Here is a 24,169-nt window from a genome sequence, read left to right as displayed (position 1 = left end):
ACAGTCTTCTTAATAAATGGTTCTGGGTCAACGGGATATCCATACACAAACATTAGTTTCAGGTGGACTACAGATCTAAATGTGAACGGTCAAAGAATAAGTTTCTAGATATCACAGCAGAAAATCCTAATGACCATAAACCAACTTTAAAAAAAATTTGAAACAGTCTTGCTCTGTCATGCATGGCTCACTGCAGCCTCAACCTTCCATGCTCAAGTGATCCTCCTACCTCAGCCTCCTAAGGAGCTGGGATGACAGGTGTGTGCCACCACACCCGGCTAATCTTTTTCAAGTTTTTGTAGAGACTGATCTCCCTATATTGCCCAAGCTAATCTCCAACTCCTGGGCTCAGGCGATCCTCCTGCCTCAGATTCCCAAGATGCTGTGAGATAGGTGTAAGCCACCAGGCCCAGCCAAATTAAACAATTTTTAATTGGGCTGCTTTAAAATTATGATTTTTTTTAAATCATGAAGAGATACCACTGAAAGACCTAAAAAGCAAGAATGAGAAGAAATATTTGTAGCATATATGAAAGACTCATATCCAGAATATATAAAGAATTCCTACAGAGTGATTAAAACATAACAGCCAGTCCAACAGAAAAATAGGCAAGAAACTTGACAAGCCATCTTACGAGAGAAGACATGCAAATACTTGTCAAGCAAGTGAAAAGGTGCTTGGCCAGGTACGGTCACTCACAGTTGTTACCCCAGCACTTTGGGAGGCTGAGGCAGGAGGATCACTTGAACCCAGGAGTTCAAGCCTGCAGTAAGCTATGATGATGCCACTGCACTCCAGCCTGGTGACAGAGCAAGGCTTTGTCTCTATATTAAAAAAAAAAAAGAAAGAAAGAAAAGGTACTCAATCTCATTATACCTGGAAAATGCAATTAAAACTACAGCACAGGCCAGGCACAGTGGCTCACACCTGTAATCCCAGTACTTTGGGAGGCTGAGATGAACAGATCGTCTGAGGTCAGGAGTTTGAGACCAGCCTGATCAATATGGTGAAACCTTATCTCTACTAAAAATACAAAACTTAGCCAGATGTGATGGTGCATGCCTATAATCTCAGCTACTTGGGAGGCTGAGGCAAGAGAATCTCCTGAACTCAGGACGGGGAGGTTACAGTGAGCCGAGATCATGCCACTGCACTCCAGCATGGGCAACAGAGCAAGGCTCTGTCTCAAAATAAATAAATAAATAAATAAATAAATAAATAAATAAATAAGATTGCAAGTACTATGTGTTGGTGGGATGCAGAACAATACAACCCTCACAGTCTGCTAGTAAACATGTAAATTAGCATAGCTTCTTTGGAAAACAGTTTGTCAGAATCAACTAAAGCTCAGCAAACATCCCCTGTCACCCAGCAATTCCACTCCTAGTTATATCTAAGAAATGAATACATATGTACAAAAGACAGATCTTCGTGACAACATTATTCTTTTTTTTTTTTTTTTTCCTGAGACAGAGTCTCGCTCTGTCACCCAGGCTGGAGGGCAGTGGCGCAATCTCGGCTCACTGCAACCTCCGCCTCCTGGGTTCAGGCAACTCTCCTGCCTCAGCCTCCTGTGTATCTGAGACTACAGGTGCCCACCACCATGCCAGGCTAATTTTTGTATTTTTAGTAGAGAAAGGGTTTCACCATGTTGGCCAGGCTAGCCTTGAACTCCTGACCTTGTGATCCACCCGCCTCGGCCTCCCAACATGCTGGGATTACAGGCATGAGCCATCATGCCTGGCTAACACTATTCTTAATGGCTGCAAACTGGAAACAACTCAAATGTCTATCAAGAGTTGAATAGATGAATTAATGCATTGTACAGTCACATAATTGAATTTTATATACCAATGAAAATGAACTATTGTCACATGCAACAACATGGATGAAGCTATAAATAAAGTGTGAAGCAAAAGAAGACAAGCACAACAGGCTACGTATTGAATAACAAAACAATAAGAACTTGGCCAGGTGTGGTGGCTCATGCCTGTAATCCCGGCACTTTGGAAGACCGAGGTGGCCAGATTGCCTGAGATCAGGAGTTCAAAACCAGCCTTGGTAAGTAACATGGCAAAACCCATCTCTACAAAAAAATACAAAAATTAGCCAGGTGTGGTGGCATGCACCTGCAGTCCCACCTACCTGGAGGCTGAAGTGGGAGGATCGCTTGAGCCTGGGAAGTCAAGGTTGCAGTAAGCACTGAAGTCAAGATACTGCTAGGTGCTAGGCAGGTAGAGAAGGAGGGGAGTGATTGGATGAGGAGTGGGAGGGCTGTAAAGTCCACAACTCACTGCTGGTGACACAGGTGGGCTTAGTTTGTGATGGACTCACACCTAACCACTTATCATACAATTTCTGCACTTCTCTGAAGGTATGTTAATGTCTTTTATGTCTTAATAAAAAGAGTCTATTTCAAAAAAATCTACATTTGGTTTATATTGTAAGTCCTTTGTGTTTCCCGAAGGATCAAGGTTTCGGAAACTCAGAAGCCAGGGTGGCACTCCTTTTTCCCTGCCATCACTTTTTTCTCCTCTGAAGTCATGAACCCCAAACAGCTTCCCTGACAGATGGGGAGAGTACGAATAGAAAAGAAGATAGCAATGTGAGTGAAGGATGGAGGTGGGAGGGTTCTCTGGTTAATTTTTAAGGAATATTCTCCTATTCAATCAATGTGTTCACCCGTAGGATCAATTTGTAATAATTATGAAATTGGTGGAAAAAATGTGAATTTTTTTACATTAAAAATGTTCCAAATCATGCATGACAGTTGAATGTGCAGAAGAAGTGTTTTGTTGTTTGGTTGGTTGGTTGGATGGTTGGTTTTTGAGACGGGGTCTCTATCACCCAGGCTGGAGTGCAGGGGTGCCATTACAACTCACTGCTGCCTTCACTTCCTGGGTTCAAGGGATTCTCCCGCCTCAGTCTCCCAAGTAGCTGGAACCACAGGTGCATGCCACCACACCTGGCTATTTAAAAATTTTTTTTTAGTAGAGAGGAGGTCTCATTATGTTGCCCAAGCTGGTCTCAAATTCCTGCGCTCAAGTGATCTGCCCATCTCAGCCTCCTGAAGTGCTGGGATGACAGGCATGAGCCACTGCACCTGGCCGAAAAGTTTTGAATAGAGGCGTTATATTCTGATTTTCTCTCTTACATGCTATATGTAATCGTGTGCATTTAAAACTTTGGAGGAAAACAGTTTTAAGGTAGGCTCATGGTACTGATTCACGGTAGTTTTTCTTAAAGACAACACCATACTCCTAAAAATGAAAAACCTGTACATTCTTCTTTCAAAGTAATTTAACCCAAAGCCTCCCAATTTGGATAGGTACAAAAGTTTCACATTTTAGAACTGTTAAAAAGTCATTTACTTGGCGTGGATGGGCCAGGACTGCAGGTATAATTTCCTGCCACTAGATGTCTCTGAGTCTTAAAGCAGCAGACTCGTGGCATTTCTATTTATACATACAGATCACCTACCTCTCTGTTACAGTTTCATAATACTCTTATGTAACCGTGGGTTGTCAGCTACAGTTAATCATCAGTTGGGAGATGGGCAGGCAGGGACCCCAAGGACTTCACGTCCTCAAGACAGGGCAGGACATGTTGAGAGAAGGGTCTAACCAGGTGTGACCAAGCAGAATCCCATGACTCTGAAACTCATGCAGCAGGGCCAGGGAATGATAGAAAACAAAGAGCTCGCTGCTGCCCACGTGATGGCAGGATGTGGAGACCACAGCATCCACTCCTTACAGCTGGGATCCAGCAGAGGAGCTAGTGGGCTGGGAAAACCCTCAGCCCTGCGTTTCGCTCCGGCTGGCTTCAGGCGCTCACGCTAGTCACATTTCCCCCACCCCTACCCCCAGCCCCGGGAACCTAGCAGCCTGCAGAAGTCACGAATTCTCCCCGGACTCCTGAAGCACATCCCAGGGCATCTCATCAGTCTGCTTCCCTGTATGTGTCTTTCTGCCAGACTAGACAGAGATGCCCAGAGGGCACAAACCACTTCTTGTTCACCACCACATCCAATTATTTTTGTACGCAGTAGGCAAGTGTCTGTTGAAACCAATGTGTGATTAGGAAAAGTGTTTGAAAGGCTCATGGAATAATCACTGACAAGTTATTGAATCTTAAGAAATCCTGGCTGGCGTGGTGTCTCACACCTGTAATGCCAGCACTTTGGGAGGCTAGGGTGGGTAGATCACCTGAGGTTAGGAGTTAGAGACCAGCCTGGTCAACATGGTGAAACCCTGTCTCTACTAAAAATATAAAAATTAGCCGGGCATGGTGGTGGGTGCCTGTAATCACAGCTACTAGGGAGGCTGAGGTAGGAGAATCGCTTGAACCTGGGATGGGGAGGTTGCAGTCAGCCAAGATCGTGCCACTGCACTCCAGCCTGGGTGACAGAGGGAGGCTGCATCTCAAAAAAAGAAAAAGAAAAAAAAAAACTTATATCCTCTGATAACAGAAATGGCCTCTCATTAATGGCCCCAAATGGTTATTTGGAGGCTGATTTATGCAGCTCCTTAAATCTTGTGTGTTTCAATGGAGGAGTGAAGGGTGTGAACTCTGGAGTAAGACTGTCTGGGTATAACCCCAGCTCCAACATTCATCAGCTGTGTGACTTTGGGCAAGCGATTTAATCTTTCTCCATCTCAGTTTTGCCTTCTGTAAAATGGGAACAATAATAGTACTTATTTCATGGGTTTGTCATGAGGATTAAATAAGTTAAATACCCATAGCACGCTTCACACAGCTTCTGGCACAAGGTGGTGTCTCAATAGTGGTTCAGAGTTAGGGTCTAACAAGAATGGCTCCACTTCAAACCCTTGTGTGTAATTGACAAGTTACCTAACCTCTCTAGGCCTGTTTCTTTATCTGTAAGTTGGGGGTAACAGCACTCACCTCATAGGGTTGGTATGAGCAGTAAGTGAGACAGGAAGCATCCAGTCCATCACGGCCGCTGCTGTCATTGCCCTGAAGCACTTAGGACATGACATGAATGGCCCATGGATAGGTCAGGCAGACACTCAGGAATCAGTCATCAAATTAACCTTCACAATACTGGCACCCTCTGATTTTTCTTTAACTCTTTATTTACTTTTGTAGAATTTTAGAAGGCACTTTTATATTTATTATTTTACTTGGATCATAAAGCCCATTTTAATCCTGAGGTTGGTTGGTGATTACGAAGCAATTGGGCCTCAGTATAGTGAGGTGTCAGGGGACATGGGGAGCCATGAAGGGGAAAGATGCTTGTGCAGAGGGAAGCGGGGGAGGAAGGAGACCTTGCGGGGACCTGTGAGCTCTATCTAAGCCTCTAAGCTTCCTGCCCTTTGCAGGTTGGTGGGGTTGTTTTAGAGCTGTTTTGAAAATGCAACAAAAGGCTGAACACGGTGGCTCACACCTGTAATTCCAGCACTTTGGGAGGCCCAGGTAGGCAGATCAGGAGGTCAGGAGATCAAGGTCATCCTAGCTAACATGGTGAAACTCCCATCTCTACTAAAAAATTTTTTTTAAATTAGCTGGGTGTGGTAGTGGGCACCTGTAATCCCAGCTAATCCAGATGCTGAGGCAGGAGAATCACTTGAACCCGGGAGGTGGAGATTGCAGTGAGCCAAGATCATGCCATTGCACTTGAGCCTGGTGACAGAGCAAGAATCCGTCTCAAACAACAACAACAACAAAAAAAAAAAAAAAAACAAAGAAAAAAATGCAACAAAAGCTTTGAATATTCACCCAGAAAATTGCACATGCATACAACATCCTCATTCATTTTCAAAGTTTACACAGTGTCAGATTGAGATCTGCGGCAGGCCACCATTTGGCGCCCCTTTTAAATTAATTTTTAATTTAATATTTGTAGTAGTGTCAAATTGTAATTGTATACTAATAAAAACCACACACCTCTTTGTGCCTGAGATTAGAATTGATCACATACAAGTAGTTTTCTGAAATTCTTGGACCCATTTAAAAGTTAAGTAAATGCCGGGCGCGGTGGCTCAAGCCTGTAATCCCAGCACTTTGGGAGGCCGAGGGTGGTGGATCACGAGGTCAAGAGATCGAGACCATCCTGGTCAACATGGTGAAACCATGTATTTTTAGTCTCTACTAAAAATACAAAACATTAGCTGGGCATGGTGGCACGTGCCTGTAGTCCCAGCTACTCAGGAGGTTGAGGCAGGAGAATTGCCTGAACCCAGGAGGCGGAGGTTGCGGTGAGCCGAGATCGCGCCATTGCACTCCAGCCTGGGTAACAAGAGTGAAACTCCGTCTCAAAAAATAAATAAATAAAAATAAATAAAAGTTAGGTAAATAACTGACTAATTTCTGGTAGTTAGCACAACCCCATGAATGATTCTGCTGACTGTAAATATCAAGTAGCTGTCCATGCAAAAGTGCTCAGCAGAAAGAGCCCCAGTGAGGGGTATTCCCTTTTTCTTGCTTGAGGCTGAGAGTGAAAGCAATTTAGATTTTTCCACTCTGGCAAGGGTTGTGTGGGAGCCTTAGTTAGCTGACACCATCCTTCCAATTTACTCTAATGCTGTTTGTGGGTACTTTTCAGATAAATACCTCATCACCTGCCGACCTGACTACCCTTCAGTCCCCATCTGGATTCAGGTCCCAAGTTAAGACACACGGAGTAAACAGTCCACATTTAAACACCAAGGAGGCCACTAGGCTCTGAGCACGCAGGTGCCTTACTCTGCACCAGAAGTGCATAGTACGGGAGGAAGCGGCCAAGGAGAGAGACGACAATAGAAAAAGTAACTACCTGGAAGCCAAGGAGTCCATGGAAGCTTTGAGAAGGGGCACCCGATGCAGTTTCTGGAATGCTGGTATTCTAGAATCCCCAGCCAAAGCATCTCCTCTTTGCCAGTCAGGTCACTTGTCTCTGGTTTTTTCTGTTTGTTTTTTGAGACAAGGTCTCACTCTGTCACCCAGGTTGGAGGGCAGTGATGCGATCATGCTTTACTTCAGCCTCTGCCTCCTGGGCTTAAGTGATCCTCTCACGTCAGCCTCTGGAGAAGCTGGGACTATGGGTGCACCACCATGCCCAGCTCATTTTATTGTTTGTAGAAACAGGGGTCTTGCTATGTTGCCCAGGCTGGTCTTAAACTCCGGGACTCAAATGATCTTCCCACCCTGGCTTCCCAAAGTCCTAGGATGACAAATGAACCACTGGGCCTGGCTCTGGTTTTGAATACGAGGCTGGGACACAGGATCTTTATGGCTGAAAGGACTCTGGAGGGAGCTGTGGAATATGTTTCTTCATGCCTCGACTGCCAGGTCCTAGGGGTCTTGATATCTGTTGGCAGGGAAAACCATTCTCAGACCTCCTGCCGGGTCATGTCCCAGTTTGGGGCCTTCCACAGCAGACCTGCAAGAGGGTGTCCCTGGGGTGGGTTGGCCAGGAGAGCAGGGGAAGCTTTTGCATCTGTTTTCAGAGGCAGGAATCCATGGGTCTCATGGTTGTAAAGATTTGGTTCATCACTGACACAGGGGGATGCTTGTCAGCAAGTCTGTGCCGCAGTAAACTCTTCGTGTGGGGGATCAGGACAGCAGTGAGAGGGCTGGGCCTGGGGTGTCTGTCTTCTGGCCTCCAGGCAACTTTCGCTGATGCTGACCAACTCAGTGTCAGAGAGGCAGAATGGATGGTCACTCTGGCCTGGCTGGCAGCAAAAATTTAGCAGTCAGTATTGGAGCAGTGTCATGCTTCAGAGGCCTCAGAGAGGAGAGGGTGGGAAGGCGGGATTACAGAAAGCAGTGGCTGTCAAAAGGCAGCTCCTTTTGCAGCAGTAACCACATCACCTGGGAGCTTGCAAAGAGATGCGCATTTTCCTCAGGTGCTGATACTTGGGGAAGCTGAGGCGGGAGGATTGCTTGAGCACAGGAGTTGGAGATCAGCCTGAGTAATATACCAAGACCAAGACCCCATTTTTTTTTTTTTTTTTTAAACAGAGTTTCGCTTTTGTTGCCCAGGCTGGAGTACAACAGCACGATCTTGGCTCACTGCAACCTCTGCCTCCCAGGTTCAAGCGATTCTCCTGCCTCAGCCTCCTGAGTAGCTGGGATTACAGGCATGCGCCACCATGCCCAGCTAATTTTGTATTTTTAGTAGAGACAGGGTTTCTCCATGTTAGTCAGGCTGGTCTCAAACTCCCAAACTCAGGTGATCGGCCCGCCTCGGCCTCGCAAAGTGCTGGGATTACAGGCGTGAGCCACTGCGCCCGGCCGTGAGACCCCATTTCTACTAAAAAACAAACAAAACAGGCATGGTAGTGCACACTTTATAGTTCCAACTACTCCGGAGGCTGACATGAGAGGATTGCTTGAGTCTAGGAATTTGTGATTGTAGTGAGCTATGCATGATGGTGCCACAGCACTCCAACCTTGGCAAGAGAGTGAGATCCTGTCTCTAAGAAAATAGAAGAAAAAGAAATACAAATTCTCAGGCTCCACTCCAGACCCTTGGAATCAGAAGCTCTGGGGGTAGGGCCTGGTGCAATGAGGCCTGCAAGGGGGAAGGCTGGGGAGCAGGCGAGGGTGTGGTTGTGCAGTTCCAACACTCCCTTCACTCCTGGACCCAGCCAGGATTTAGTCTCGGTGATTCGTGCAGGGAAGGCCGCTCTGCCACAGCCTGAAGTCTTCTCTGCTAAATCCTGCACTTGCCCAGAGCAGCCCCACTGGCCAGACCCAGGAACCTGCCCAGCTGTGTGCCATGTGCCCCGAATGGCACTGGGCAACATAGCAAGGCCCCTGTTTGTATAAAAAAATAACATTAGCCAGGTGTAGTAGTGTACCTATAGTCCCAGCTTCTCAGGAGGCTGAGGTGGGAGTCCCTGGCTCTCGGAAGGTGCTGAGGAGGCTGGGTCTCCAACTCACATCCATTCCTGGGAACAGCCAGAGCTGCAGCAAACATGAATGAGGGACCTCCGAGCAGGAGGGCCAGTGTGTACAAAACGCTGGGAGGTGAGTGGCTGCCAGGTCCCTTCTAATGGCCTACCACATGGTACAAGAGCTGGAGAGGTGGCCTGCCATCTCTGTGACTCCCCACGATTGAGGCAGGATTAATGCTCACTGTGGAAGACCTCCAGGCTGTGGCTGCATAGAGAAGCCTTCTGTGCGTTCTCCCATAAGCCAAGGGAAGAGTACTGGGGCAAAGCAGATTTTATTAGTGCATACTGAGAAGTACAGAGGGGCACAGGACACAGAAGCTTCTCCAGGGCTATTCCCAGCCTGGGGGGTGCTCAGCTCCCAGGAGCACAGAGCCCGCAGAGAGATATGAGGAGGCCAGAGGCAGCACCACACTTGTGGCCAGGAGCCTTCCTCATCTGTTTGTCCGTGTAGCCCCCTGGCACCAAACAGCCTGAAAGTGTACCAGTCCAGAAGCTAAGCAGCGTCGGGTCTGACTGGGGCTTGGATGGGAGACCACGAGGGGCTGGAGACTTTTGGCTTCCCAATCCTTTCCTGCTTTCTTCTGCTTGTCACAATGCTTTCAACAGGGCTTAGACTCTCAGGGCTTCCATTTTCCTCCCACCTGCGCCACTCCATGACCTGGGATCTTTCTGTGAGGGTCGGATGCAGTAGCTCCTGGGTGCTATAGCAGTCTGAGGACCACCCACCACTGAAGCTAAAGCAAGTTCAATCCTGGTTGGGGTTTGGATGGGAGACCACCTCAGGGAACCAGGGGCTGATAGCTTTCGGCTTCCCTCTCCCTTCACACTTTTATCTGCTTGTCACAACACTTCCCAACCGCCTCCTATCTCTCTGGTCACCGCAATCTGTGATCTCCCTGTGGGAATTTGTCCCAGCAGTCCACAGGTGCCATAGCACCCTGAGGGTGCCCCAGCCCAGAAGCTCAGCAAGGTCTGGCCTGGCCAAAGCTTGGATGGGGGACCGCCTGGGGAGACTGAGGGTTGGAAGCTTTTTAGTTTCTGCCCCCTTCCTGTTTTCCCCCTGTTGTCAATGCTTCCAAACTACCCCCGGATTCTCTGGCCCCCTTTCCTGCCCATCTGCACCCACACTATGGCCCAGTACCTCCCCGTGGCGGTCTATCCCGGCAGCCTCCCAGCGCCATAGCGGCCTGAAAGAGCCCCAGCCCTGAAGCTAAGCAGAGTCGGTTCTGTCTAATTCTTGTACTGGGGACCGCATGAGTAGACCCGGGGCTATAATGTTTTGGCTTCCCACCCTTTTCCCACTTTCCACCACAGGTTGCAATGCTTCCCATCCCCATTTTTATTTTCTGGCCCTCCCTTTCCCACTCCCCTGCTCCCCCTACTCGGCTCGAAACCTCCCCATGAAAGTCGAACGCGGCAACTTTCAGGTGCCATAGCAGCCTGAGAGGTGCTCCAGCACAGAAGGTAAGCCGAGTTGGGGTTGAATGGGGGATTGCCTGGGAAGACCAGGGGCTCAAGGTTGTTTTACTTCCTGCTGTCCTTCTGCTTTTCCTCGCTTATCAGAACGCCTCCCAACTTCCCCCTGATTCTCTAACTTCCCATTTGCCGCCCGCCTGTGTACCTGCCATGGGAAAGCGCCTGGAAAGACCAGGGGCTGAAAGCTTTTGGCTTTCTGTTTTCTTACCACACTCGACCGCTTGACGCAGCGATTCCCAACTGCCCCCTGTAACTCTCGCCCCCATTTTGATGCCCACCTGCTCGCATTGGGTCCTGGAATTTCTTCATGGTGGTCAGTCCTGGCAGCCCTTCGTCCTTATAGCAGCCTGAAGGCACCCAAGCCCGGAAGCTAATCAGGGGTGGACTTGGCTGGGTATTGAATAGGGGACCGCATGGGAAGACTAGGGCCTGGAGGCTTTTGACTTCCTGCTCCCTTCCCACTTTCCCACGTGATCTCAAAACTTTCTATCCACCACCTGACTCTCTGAATACCTTTTCCCACCCACCTGTGCCCTTGCTGCTTCTGGGGATATTTCCACTGGAATTCTTCCTTCTCAACTGTGTCCTGACCCTCTGGCCCTTCATTTCCCTTAAGCTTGGGCTTCCACTACAACCCGGTACCTCTCTGTGTAAGTCCTCCCTGGTAGCCTTTGGGTGACACAGCAGCCTGGGAGTACCCCAGTCAGGAAGCTGAGCAGGGTCAGGCCTGCTGGGGCTTGTATGAGAGACCCTGTGGGGAGACTGGTTCTGGAGGCTTTTGGCTTCTGTCTCCCTTCCCGCCTTTCCCCGCTTGACACAATGCTACCAAACTTCTTACTCTCTGGCCCTTCATTTGTCATCTGACAGTGCCCCACCATGGCTTGGAACCTACCCATGGGGTTCTGTTCCAGCAGCCCCCAAGCATCATAGCAGCCTGAGGGTGCCCCAGCCTGAAAGCTAAGCAGGGTCATGTTTTGATGGGGCTTGCATGGGGGACCAATGTAAGACACCAAGGGCTGGAGGCTTCCTGCTCTTTTCCCGCTTTCCCCGTTGTCACGGTTCTCACCACCCTCTGACTCTCAGACTGCTATAGTGTTCGTGGGCTGCCTAGACGGAGCCCCAAGGGGAGGTCCAGAACCGTGGCGGGCCAAATCCAGGCAGGAAACAGAAGGCCAGAATGTTAAGGGGGCGGTTGGGAAGCATTTCGGCAAGGGGGAGAGTGGAATAAGAGCCTGAAGCCTAAAGCGTCCCGCCCCCGTTCTCTCCAGGAGGTCCTTCATGCAAGGTGCAGCAAGGCCTGATCCTTCTTAGCTTCTGTGCTGGGGAGCCCTCAGGCTGCTATGGTGCCCGGCACCTGTTGAAAATGACCCCATGGGGAGGTCCCGAGCTGCAGCGTGGTTGCATGGGGATGAGAAAGAAGGGCAGCCCTAAGTCATCATAGCAGCCCGATAAGCAAAGCAATGTTCGGTTTGGATAAAGCTTAAAATGAGGACCACCTGGAAAGTCCAGAGGTTGGAGATGTTTGGCTTCCTCCTTCCTTACCCTTTTTCCTTGCTTTTGGAATCGCTTCCCTGGCACCCCGACTCTCTGGTTTCCCCCTCCTTTTTTTTTTTAAATTTTACTTTAGGTGTATACCATAGCCAGCATTTCTTCCCATGTTATCCCTCCCCACCCTCCCCACCATCTCCATCCCTCACTGTCCCTCCCCTACTCCGACCCCACAACTGCCCACAGTGTGTGATGCTGCTCTCCCTGAGTCTACATGTTCTCATTGTTCAACACCCACCTATGAGTGAGAACATGAGGTGTTTGGTTTGGGAAAAGCGGGGTTTTCCTTTATTATCTGACTACTTGTGTGGGGCCACCCCAGCAGCCCTTGGGATCCTTTGCCGGGATCCAGGGCCTCCACTTGGAATTCCATTTTGGGAGCCAACAGTGGCCATAGCAGCCTGATAGCATCCTAGCTGGAAATTAAGCAGGATCAGGCCTGGCAGGGGCTTGGATGGGAGACCATGCGGGGAGAGTAGGGGATGAAGGCTTCTGGCTTTCTGCTCCATTTGCGCTTTTCCCTAGTTGTAGCAATGCTTCCTAACAGCCCCTGACTCTGGCTGATCCTTTTTTGCTTTCCATTTTTTGCCCCTATGGCTGCCTGGGAACTACTTGTGTGGGGCCACCCCAGCAGCCCTTGGGGCCGTAGCAGCCTGAGGGTGCCTCAGTTGTGAAAGTAAGCAGGATCGGGCCTTGCTGGGGCTTGTATGAGGTCCGTTTGGGGAGACAGGGTGCTTGAGGCTTTTGTCCTCTTGCTCCCTTTCTGCTTTCCACCGCTCATTGCAATGCTTTCCAACCTCCCCCTGACTCTCTAGCCCCACTTTTCTGCCAACTTGTGCCCCAACAGCAGCCCAGGACCTTCTTTTTGGGGTCTGCCTGGCAGCCCTTGGGTGTTGTAGCAGCCTGAGGACACCTCTGGCTGGACGGTAAGCAGGCTCAGATCTGACTGGGGCTTGGATGGTAGACCACCTGGGGAAACCGGGGGCTGCAAGCTTTTGGCTTCCAGCTTCCTTCCCACTTTTCACTACTTGACACAATGCTTCCTAACTGCCCACTGACTTTCTGTCCCACACTTGCCCACCTGCACACCAACCACAGCTTGGGGCCTTTTTATGGGGGTCTGCCCAGCAGTCCCCGGGCACCATAGCAGCCTGAGGGCACCCCTGCTCCAAAGCTAAGCAGGGTCAAGCCTGGCAGGTTCTCGAATGAAAGACCAGTTGGGAAGGCCAGGGGCTGGAGGGTTTTGTCTTCCTGCTGTCTTCCTGCTTTCCCCCACTTGTCAATGCTTTCCAACCCCTCCTGAGTTTCTGGCCCCCATTTCTAGCCCAAATGCATCCCCACCATGGACAGGGACCTTCCCGTGGATATCTGTCCTGGCAGCACCCTGGCACCATAGCAGCCTGAGGGCGCCCCAGTCCGGAAGCTAAGCAGTGTTTGGCCTGGCGGAGACATGGATGGCAAATAGCCTGGGGAGACTGGGAGCTGGAGGCTCATGGATTTCTGTTACCTTCTTGCTTTCTGCTGCTTCTCACAATGCTTTCTAACTGATACCTGACTCTCTGGCCACATTTCCCGCCGCCCTGCCGTGGCCTGAAAATTTCCTGTGTCCGTCAGTTCCAGCAGCCCAAGGGCACCATCGCAACCTGAGGACTCCCAGGCCAAAACGCTAAGGAGGGTTGTGTCTGGCTGGGGCTTGGATGGAGGACTGCAAGAAGACCGGGGACTGAAAACTTTTGGCTTCCCGCTTCTTTCCCACCTTTCCCTGCTGGTCTTGATGATTCCTAACCATCCGCTGACTGTGTGCCCCTCCCCTTTCCTGCCTGCCTTCACCCATGCTGCTGCGACCCAGGACCTTACCACGGATGTCTGTCCAAGCAGTCCTCCGTCACCCTAGCAGCCTGAGGGTGCCCAAGCCTGGGAGCTAAGCAGAGTCTGGTCTGGCTGGGGCTTAGATGGGGGATGGTCTGGGAAAACAGGGGCTGGAGGCTTTGGCTTCCAGATTCCTTCCCTTACTCCCCCACTTGTGGCAACGCTTCCGAAGTGCCTTCTGGCACTGTGGCTTTCTATTTCAGGTTCCCACCTGGCTGCATCCCTGCCAAGGACAGGGACAATGGGTGTTCATTCGGGCAGCACCCTGGCACCATAACAGCCTGAGGGTGCCCCAGTCCAGAAGATAAGCAGGTTCAGGCCTGACTGGCGCTTGGATGGGGGACCACCTGGGGAGACCGGGAGCTGGAGACTTTAGGCATCTTCTTTCTTCTGCTTTGCCCCGCTTTTCCCAATGCTTTACAATGGCCCCCTGACTCACTGGCCCCCTTTCCATTGGCCTGTGCTCCCACGGCAGCCTGGGATGTTCTTGTAGGGGTTCGCCTGGCAGCCCTTGGATGCCATAGCACCCTGAGGGGGCCCCAGCATGGAAGCTAAACAGGGTCGAGTCTGGCTGGGGCTTGGAAGGAGGGCTGCCTGGGGAGACTAGGGGCTGGAGGCTTTTTCCTTCCCTCTCCCTTTTCGCTTTCCCTTCCTTGTTGCAACACTTCCCAACCACCCCCTGACTCTGACCCCATCTTTCCTGTCAGCCTGCAAGCCTGTCTCAGCCTGGGACCCTCCTGTAATAGTAGCAGCTTGAGGGTGCCCCAGTTCACAAGCTAAGCAGGGTCGGGCCTGGCTGGAGCTTGGATTAAGGACCCTCTGGGAGTACAGGGGGCTGGAGGACCTTGGCTTCTTGCTCCATTCCCTCATTCACCCTATTGCCACAAGGCTTCCCAACAACACCTTGACTCTCTGGCCAGCCATTCTTTGCCTGCCTGAGCCCTTGCCTTGGCCCAGGACCTCCCTGAAGGGGTCTGTCTCTGAAGTACCCAAGCACCATCACAGCCTGAACAGCCTCAACCTGGAAGCTAAGCAGGGTTGAGCCTGGCTGGGGCAGGGATGGGAGACCACCTGGGGGAAAGCAGAGGCTATAGGCTTTTGGCTTCCCAATCCTTTCCTGCTTTCTTCCACTTGTTGCAACAGTTTTAACCGGCCTTTGACTCTCAGGTCCCCCATTGCCTACCCACCTCTGCCACTCCACAGCCCCTGACCTTTTCTTGGGGATCTCTTGTGACAGTTCCCAAGTGGCATAGCAGCCTGAGGGCCACCCATTCCTAAAGCTAAACAGGTTTGGGCCTGGCTGAGGCTTGGATGAAAGACCACCTTGGGGAAAAGAAGGCTGGAAACTTTTGGCTTTCCTCTCTTTTTCTGTGTTCTTCTGCTTGTCACAGCGCTTCCCAACCTCCTCCTCAGTCTCTGGTCCCCTCTTTTTCACTAACCTGCACTTACGCTGCAATCCATGACCTCCCTGTGGAATTCGTGCCAGCAGTCCCCGGTGCCATAGAGGCCTCAGGGCACCCAAGCCCAGAAGCAAAGCAGGGATGGGCCTGGCCAAAGCTTGGATGGGGCACAGCCTTGAAAGACCGAGGGCTGGAGGCTTTTGGGTTCCTGCTTCCTTCCTGCTTTCCCCCACTTGTCGCAATGCTTCCAAACCACCTGACTCCCTAGCTCTCCCTTTCCCGCATGCCTGTGCTCATACCTGATACCTCCCTGTGGTGGGCCATCCTGGCAGCCTTTGAGTGCCATAGCAGCCTGAATGTGCCCCTTCCTGGAAGCTAAGCACGATCAGTTCTAAGACTTGGATTGGGGACTGCATGGGGAGACCGGAGGCTGTAGCATTTTGGCTTCCTACTCTTTTCCTGCTTTCTGCCGTATGTTGCAATGCTTTCCAACTGCTCCCTTATTTTTTGGCCATCTGTTTCCCACTCCCCTGCTCCCCCATTTCCACAGGGGCCTCCTGTGGAAGTCTGATGCAGCAGCTTTCAGATGCCATAGCAGCCTCAGGGTGCCCCAGCATGGAAGCTAACCTGGGCTAGGCCTAGCTTGGGGTTGAATGGGGGATTACCTGGGAAGACTGGGGGCTGGAGGTTTTTTTTACTTTCTGTTGCCCTCCTGCTTTAGGAATCCTCAGTTTTAGGAATCAAATATCCACTTCGCTTTAGGAATCCTCAGCTTTAGGAATCAAATATTCACCTTCGCTCTATGTGGAGAGCGTAGTCCTCTGGAAACGTGGAAGAACTAATCATACTCTAAAGAAGACTCTAAAGAAATCAGAGGCCTGACTACCTCTAACACCCATAGCTTACTATGGGTTTGAGCTACTCCAAAGGAAAACTTATCATTAGGTCCTCTTGAGTTGGCAACAGAAAGCCTTTCCTGACCACAGATTTCCTAAGAGATGAAAGGACTCATCTCAAAATGATCACAAAATGATCACAATCAATCACAAAAATATGTCATCAATCTAGGACAGGTGCAAAGGCACTCTGTGAATATGGAAACAAAAGGCTTCCCCTCCCACATGGGAAGAAAATTCAGTTTCAGCTCAGCTAGGGATTTGGTCTTACTGAAGACACGGGAAGAAGTTCTCTCGTTGACTAGCCTTCCCCAATGTGGAAAGGACCGCAGCAAGGCCACCTGATCTCTCCAATAGATGTTAAACTCCAAGGGATTCACAGGTGGGTACACCTGTGGAAAAGTAAAGCTGTTTTTTATTCTGGGAGCCCAATCCAAGGCTGCGGGAGGTGGGCGTGGGGCTACTTAAGCATTGGCGGACTGCAGGCTGAATCATTGTGTGACTGCTTCTCCTTTTCACGTTTCTTCTGCTGCCCATAGTCCAGACTTGTCCATGAGGGAGTTCATGCTCATCCAAACCGGACACTGCAGGAACCATATCGGTGCAAAGGTTGGCAGCCAGGCGTCTAATCTAAGGGCACAGCTAGGGTCTGTGGGGTGGCCGGTGAAGATGTTGGCAGTGGAAGGCGCGGTGCCTCTGCATTGTGGTCCCTGAGCTCCCTGCCCAGGATGCAGTGGAGCTGGGTGGCTGGCAAGACTGCCAGGTCAAACCTCAAGGGACTGAGCAGCCTGAGGGTGGGGATGGAAGTGGGAGAGGGACTGGAGCAACTCCAACTCCCTGAGCTCTGTGACTCAGCCCTGGCCTGTCTGGCCTCTCGCATCTCTCGCAGTTCTGGGAGGTGATATCTGATGAACATGGCATCGACTCCACTGGCACCTACTGTGGGGACAGTGACCTGCAGCTGGAGTGCATCAATGTGTACTATGAGGCCAGTGGTGAGACTCCAGTCTTGCCCGAATAGCTCTCCTGGGAATGCCAGCCTCTCCTTACCGATGCCTTCCCATTCCCTTCAGGTGGCAGGTACATGGCTTGTGCTGTGCTTGTGGATTTGGAGCCGGGCACCATGGACTCCATGCGCTCGGGGCCCTTCGGGCAGATCTTCAGGCCAGACAATTTCATCTTTGGTGAGCCATGGATGAAGACTGGGCTGCGGCTCCTTAGCCAGGGCAGTTCAAAGTCAATGAGCGCCTCAAGGTCATCTCTGTGGGAACTGTGGAACCGCGGCCCCTGAACACCCTCCCATCCTCTGAGTCACTCAGTCTCCCGTCCCTAAACGGGCTTTGGGGGAGGAAGGCCCAGCTCTCTCCTCAACTTGAGGAGCTGATGTAATCTCCCTGCAAGGAGCTGATTTGGGGCCATGACTACAGCCTTTCCATTGCCTGGGAATGGGCAGGAGCCACCTGCAGGGAGTCTGTTGTTGGCTGTCTCAGGATTTGCTCCTGATCTAGAGTCTACCAAGCAAGGCTGCTTTCCTGTAACTTAGAGGGAAGGGGTTTTATTTGCTCCAATGCAGGGTGAATGGTGCTTTCACCTCACATGTGACACTTGGCCCTTTTTGCATTGTGGTGGTGACCGCCATTTACCAGGCCATCATATCATAGTCATGATGGTAGTACAGTCACTGGCTGTACTACTTTACAGGTCAGTGTGGGGCCAGTAACAGCTGGGACAATGGGTACTACACGTAAGGCGAGGAGCTGATGGAGTCGGTGATGGATGTTGTGAGAAGAGAGGCTGCGAGCTGTGATTGCCTGCAGGGTTTCCAGCTGACCCACTCCCTGGGTGGGGGGACTGGGTCTGGGATGGGTACACTTCTCATGGGTGAAATTCGGGAGGAGTACCCAGACAGGATCATAAACACATTCAGTGTCCTGCCCTCACCCAGGGTGTCAGACACCATGGTGGAGCCCTACAATGCCACCCTTTCCATCAACCAGCTCATAGAAAATGCAGATGAGACGTTCTGCATCGATAATGAAGCGCTCCATAACATCTGTTCCAGAATGTTAAAACTGACCACACCCACCTACGGTGACCTGAATCACCTGGCGTCTGCTACCATGAGTGGCGTCACCATGTGCTTGCACTTCCCGGGCCAGCTGAATGCCAACCTGCCAAAGCTGCCTGTGAACATGATTGAGTTTCCTGGGCTGCACTTCTTTATGCCTGGCTTTGCCTCACTGACCAGCCAGCAGTACTGGGAACTGACCGTGGCTGAGCTCACTCATCAGCTGTTCGATGCTAAGAATATGATGGCCACCCGTGACCCCCCCACATGGCAGCTACCTAACTGTGGCTGCCATTTTCAGAGGTCACATGTCCATGAGGGAGGTGAATGAGCAAATGCTCAATATCCAGAACAAGAACAGCAGCTACTTTGCTGAGTGGCTCCCTCACAACGTGAAAAGAGCCGTCTGTGACATCCCACCCTGGGGGCTAAAAATGTTGGCCACCTTCATCAGTAACAACACAGCCGTCCAGGAGCTCTTCAAATGCGATGCCGAACAGTTTTACAGCTATGTTCAGGCGCAAGGCCTTCCTGCACTGGTACACGAGCGAGGGCATGAACGAGATGGAGTTCACCGAGGCCAAGAGCAATCTTAACAACCTGGTGTCAGAATATCAGTAATACCAAGATGCCACAGCTGAGAAGGAGGAGTTCGAGGAGTGTGCTGAGGAGGAGGTAGCCTAGAAGCTTCCTTTTCCAGGTAAAGGGAGAAGCAGTGTGGATTCTTTAGTGTATTCTGATAGCCATTGTTACTTCTTTGTACCTCTTTGAGTCTTTACATCGCCTCCTGCTACATTTTAAAGCATTTTTATAGTGTGTAGTTTGGCCTAATAAAGTATTTTTATGGCACTTGGTTTTACCTCCATTTCTTTCTATAGGCCCCTGGGTACTGCTTCCAGATGGGCATAATGGTCCTGAAAGGCTGCAGCTGTCTTGGGCTTGTCACATCCCAGGAACAAGCAGTCCAGTGGCTCCTGGAGGGGTCGGCATGGTCTGTGGACATGGCAGGCAGGCTTCACTCAAACTTGGGGCTGGCTTGGGCCTTGGGCAGCTACTTGGTGGGAAACCTGTTTCTGAAGGTAAGCCTTGGTTTATCCTGTTTACCAAACTTCCAGGAGACAAGCTGGGCCTGTTTGTGGAATTTTATAAGTGGTCAGTGACCCTGGTGTATAATGTCCCCAGTGTATCATCTCAAGGTAGGAATGTGGTTGGACAGTTGGCCCTGAACCAGCAATGAAGGGTAGGCAAGCAGGCCCCAGCTACCCCCTTACTATAATGGCCTGGGTGTGTCTGTGTGGCCTCACTCTCTTAACGAGGTGGGCATGGGTATGTGGCAGGAGCTAGTAGGTAGGAACTGAGCCCACCATATACTCACATGCAGTGAACCTCATAAATAAGGGGATTCGGTCGTGAAGGCTGTAGATAAAATTGCTGGCCTGTGTGCTTGGGGTAGTCTCGGTCTAAAGGCACAGATGGGGTTTCTGAACAGGACCTGGGGAGACAGGCAGGTGCTCACAAGTGCTGTTTCCCTCAGCTGGCAACCAGTGATAATGACCTAGTGGAGGTCTGACTTGCCCCAGTCTGGAGGGCTGATGTTCTCTGGAAAGTTGGCTAATGGGCACTGTCTCCTGTCTGCCTGACTCCCACTCCAAAACTCCAGGGCAAAAATAATCCAAGATTGTCAGGATGAGACTGGTGAGGGTGGCACCCTTGGGGATGGGTCCTTTAGCCCGGGACCCTAGCCTGGCAGAGTCTCCTCCCAAGGCTTGTCAGGGAGTCTGGACTTCAAGGCCTGCTTCAGGGAAGCTGTCAAATAAGAGATGTGTATGTGAGCTGGGTGCTGGGCAGCATGCCAGGACAGTGCTCTTCTACCTGGCTCTTGTAGAACTTGTCCATGGCCTATGTGATGACCTCTTGGTAATTCCAACCCCCCCCATATCACACAGACAAGATAAAGCAAGCACAGCCTGGAGGTGGGCAGATGTACATGTTCCACCCCAGTTCCCCTGGACATACCCACTAGCCTCAGATGTGTCAGGGAAAACAGGTGATGCTCCTCTCTGTTTTTGAGTGTTGACAATGGGCCATTAGGGGCAAATGAGAACTGGCAAGGAGTGCCTCATCTTGAAAGAAGTGGCTTCTGGAAGCAGAAGAGGTGGGAGAGGTCCCCCAGACTCCCCCAAGCTGTTCTTGGGGCAGGAAAAGGGGCCTCTCTGACAGCCCTCCTCAGTGGCTCTCATTTTCTGAGGGGTGTCCTTGCCCAGCCCAGCCCAGGTGCACACCCTGAGATGACCTTGCAAGGATACTTGTTACTTCTTTGTACTTCTTTGAGTCTTTACATCTCCTCCTGCTACATTTGAAAGCATTTTTATAGTGGGTAGTTTTGTCTAATACTTTTATGGCAAAAAAAAAAGGGTGGGACCTTTATAGTATGTAGTTTGACCTAATAGAACATATTTTATGGAAAAAAAAAAAAAAAAAGAGGGTGGGATCCTTGTAATTCCTGGCACATCACTTTCATTATGTGGAATTTTGTTTTAAGCTTTTCTAAGATGAGTGTATTCCAGTTTTGTCCTTAGTTTTAAGGTTTTGGTCTTAGCTAGCACAAGCATTTTTCTTGTTTTCTAGATTTGAAGGATTTTTTTAAAATTTAAATTTAAATTGTACAGGTGGTTTTTGGTCACATGGGTAAGTTCTTTGATGGTGATTTCTGATATTTTAGTGCAGCAATCACCCAAGTAGTGTACACTGTTCTCAATCTGTGGTCTTTTATCCTTCCCTCAATCCTCTTCCAGCCTTCCTCCCTGAGTCCCTAAAGTCCAATACATCATTCGTATGCCTTTGCATCCTCATACCTTAGCTCCTGCTTACAAGTGAGAACATATGATACTTGGCTTGCCATTCCTGAGTTACCTTACTTGGAATAATGGCTTCCAGCTCCATTCAAGTTGCTACAAAAGACATTATAACATTTTATTTTGTGGCTGTGTAGTACTCTGTGGTGTATATATACCACATTTTCTTTATTGACTCTTTGGTTGATGGACACTTAGGTTGGCTCTATATCCTTGTAATTGAGAATTAGCACCAGCATTTTCTATTATGTATTTGAACTATAGCTATAAAATAGTGAACTTGTCCTTATTGTGTGACTTTTTTGAAGCTTCAGTGAAGTTTGAGTCCTTCTAAGTCCTTGTAACTTAGTGAGGCTTTTCCTTTTAACAATATGGTCAGCCACACATAGAATTACTTTCCATACAGCAAGCCTCCTCAGCATCAGGCTCACAGCTGAGCTCCTGGCATCCTCATCTCATACATGCACTTTTGTCTTTGAACAATCATCTTCTCTAAAAATCACCTGTTTGCCAATCTCTATTCTTTCCCTCTCCTTTATCTTTTTCTTCCTATTGGTTGTCTCTACCTTATTACATTTCGTGTACAACATTACATTATGTTATGTTACTATGATCTCTTCTCTAGAAAAATAAGGAACAGCGGCACAAGAACTTAGTTTTTTCCCCATTGCTGTATTTCCAGCACCTGAACAGTCCTTGGCACTCAGTAAGAATTCAGTATCTGTTGAGTGAACAAATAGACTATTACAAAAATTTTTCAGCATTACTATTTTTATCCTCATTGAATAGACAGCAAAACTAGACTGGAAAAATAGGCCAAGTCATAGAACAGGTGCTAGATCTGGATTAAAATTCAGTGCTCTGACTCTGAAAGTTGCTGTTTCTGGAAAAGCAGAAAGTGAAATGAAGGGTCTGGTGCTCGGGCTGGGGACAGGGACTAGGGATGACACAGTGGGCAGGTGATTTTGCTGGGTGTCTCTTTAGCATGTACCTGAGTCACCTTTATTAGAGGTTGGCCTGCCTGCTTTTTGTTTCTAATTATGCCATATGCTAGCAGCATATGTACGGTGACCCTTGACTGTAAAATAGAACTAGGTTAACCCCTTAGTCTCGGGTCATCCACCCTACCAAATCCCCTTTCTGAATTTGTTTGCTGAGCTTCTAGATTGTGAGAGTGAAATAGTTAAGGAAAGTCCCCAATTGGCTAGAAAATAAAAATATCAGCATATACATGCTTGTTTTTATTATATAGAATTCATCAAATAACAATGATTTACTTATGTACTTACTTCTATGTGATGTCACTGAAAAGAGCAACACAATAAAAATGCAATTCATTGCACATATTAACCAAAGAAGTGGGGACAGAAGAAAAATGTCCCTTTGAAACCATTTGAAACAAAAAGTTTAGGAAATACTCTATGAAGATACTTTTTAAAAATCTGTTTATAGATTTAAAAAAGCATACATATTTTTGTAAATATGTTATAGCCATGGAATGTAAACTGTGGATTTGTACAGTTTGTATTCTGCAGTTCATGGGGACATGTGTCATACAATTTTATTTCAATTTGTTACTATGTATAGCCTCAAAGTACTGAGAAAAGTAAATCTGGTAAGATGAAACAGGTCTGTTCTAGATTACGTACTTAACTTGCTAATACCTTGCCTCAAACAGAAAAGCAATATGTAGGAGAATCATACCAGGGAATAGTTTTTTTTCTTTTTCTCTGCCCATGTTAATAAATAAGTAATTTGTGACTTGAGGGACCGCAAAGCCCTTGGACTCTCCCATGCTCATTGTTTTGGAAATTGCATTCCCAATTTCTCACTGATTTTGCCAATATAGCAACTCAAAGGTTGCATTAGATTACATTGTAAACTGTGTGTGTGTGTGTGTGTGTGTGTGTTTGTGGGTCTTTCTTTAGGAGTCAGTGTTTGAAATCTGTGGTCTTAGCTGAAGGCCAGACATAGTTCCCATTTAGTCCTACTGCAAAGTCCTTTCCCTTAAATCACAGAAGTAAACAGAAAAAGAAAGCAAAATGAAAAAATGAGACAGTTGGCATGATACACTCTCTTTTCCCTCAGGTGACAGAGCAGGGGCCCCACTCCCATGCCTCAGCTGGGCAGGGGGTATGCACAGAGCAGGGGACCCCCTCCCATGCTTCATCTGGGCATGGGGTATGCATAGAGCAGGGGGCTCCCTCCCATGCCTCATCTGGTCAGGGGGTATGCACAGAGGCAGTGGGTCCCCCTCCCATGCTTCATCTGGCCAGGGAGTATGCACAGAGCAGAGTTCCCCACTCCCATACTTCATCTGGGCAGGGGCTATGTGCAGAGCAGGGGGCCCACCTCCCATGTTTCATCTGGGCTGAGGGTGTGCACGTGTCAGAAGGGCCAGATGGGACTGTGAAGGGTGATCCCCCCCAACAACACCAACCGTGGCTACTGGTGTCTGGCTGAGTGTTGTCATTCTAGAATTTGGGCTTGGTATTTACATTCATAGGTTTATAAAAGTTAGAAATCTCTATTTCCATTGAAATCTCATGATTTTCCACTATCAACAACTAATCATAATTTTTTAAACATACAAACTGTTGAAAAAACACAATATCCCAGCCATGAAGTAAAATCCAACAGGAGTTCAACGTTTGGCATGTTGGCCCAGGTGTTGAACAGTTATCCCAAGAAGGAGCCATGAGAATCAGCCAACTTCCTTACCCTTGAAGGGTCAGCTTCTAATCTGTTTGTGATAGGAAGATGCTCTCATACCTGCTTTGAGGTGTTTCTGGCTCTTTTTTTTCTAACTCTATCCTTATTTGTCAAGGAACCACTGTCCAGAGCTGCTGGCTATCAGCCACCTTGAGAGGATGCTGCAGCCTCTGTGAGGCCACCACCCCTCACTTTCCCTTCCTTGACTTTCCTCATTGTTACCACCCAGGTACAAGGCACCCAGTTGTACTGGAGAGAGGTGATGGACTAAAAGGATTAGAATTTAGAAAGGTTTTGTTATTTTTATGAACTATGTATTTACGTACATGTTTTTATAAAGTAAATATTTGTATGAATGGCTTCATAGTTCAAAGAGCAAATACGAGATGGTGAAATGTGTCATGGAATGGCCCTGCTGTTTCATCTGCTGTATTCTCAGTGGGT

The 24,169-nt window shown here is 49.1% G+C and overlaps 1 pseudogene; it reads left to right on the top strand.

The window, feature by feature from the left end:
* The first annotated feature begins 16,623 nt into the window (after positions 1–16,623).
* LOC116530017 lies at positions 16,624–19,007 on the top strand (annotated as a pseudogene).
* The last annotated feature ends 5,162 nt before the right edge of the window (positions 19,008–24,169 follow it).

This window comes from Sapajus apella, unplaced genomic scaffold, assembly GCF_009761245.1.
Source record: "Sapajus apella isolate SASKATOON/1434 unplaced genomic scaffold, GSC_monkey_1.0 scaffold3, whole genome shotgun sequence".
Classification (NCBI taxonomy): domain Eukaryota; kingdom Metazoa; phylum Chordata; class Mammalia; order Primates; family Cebidae; genus Sapajus; species Sapajus apella.
Note: the sequence above shows the minus strand (reverse complement) of the source record. Positions and strands in the feature narration are given on the sequence as shown.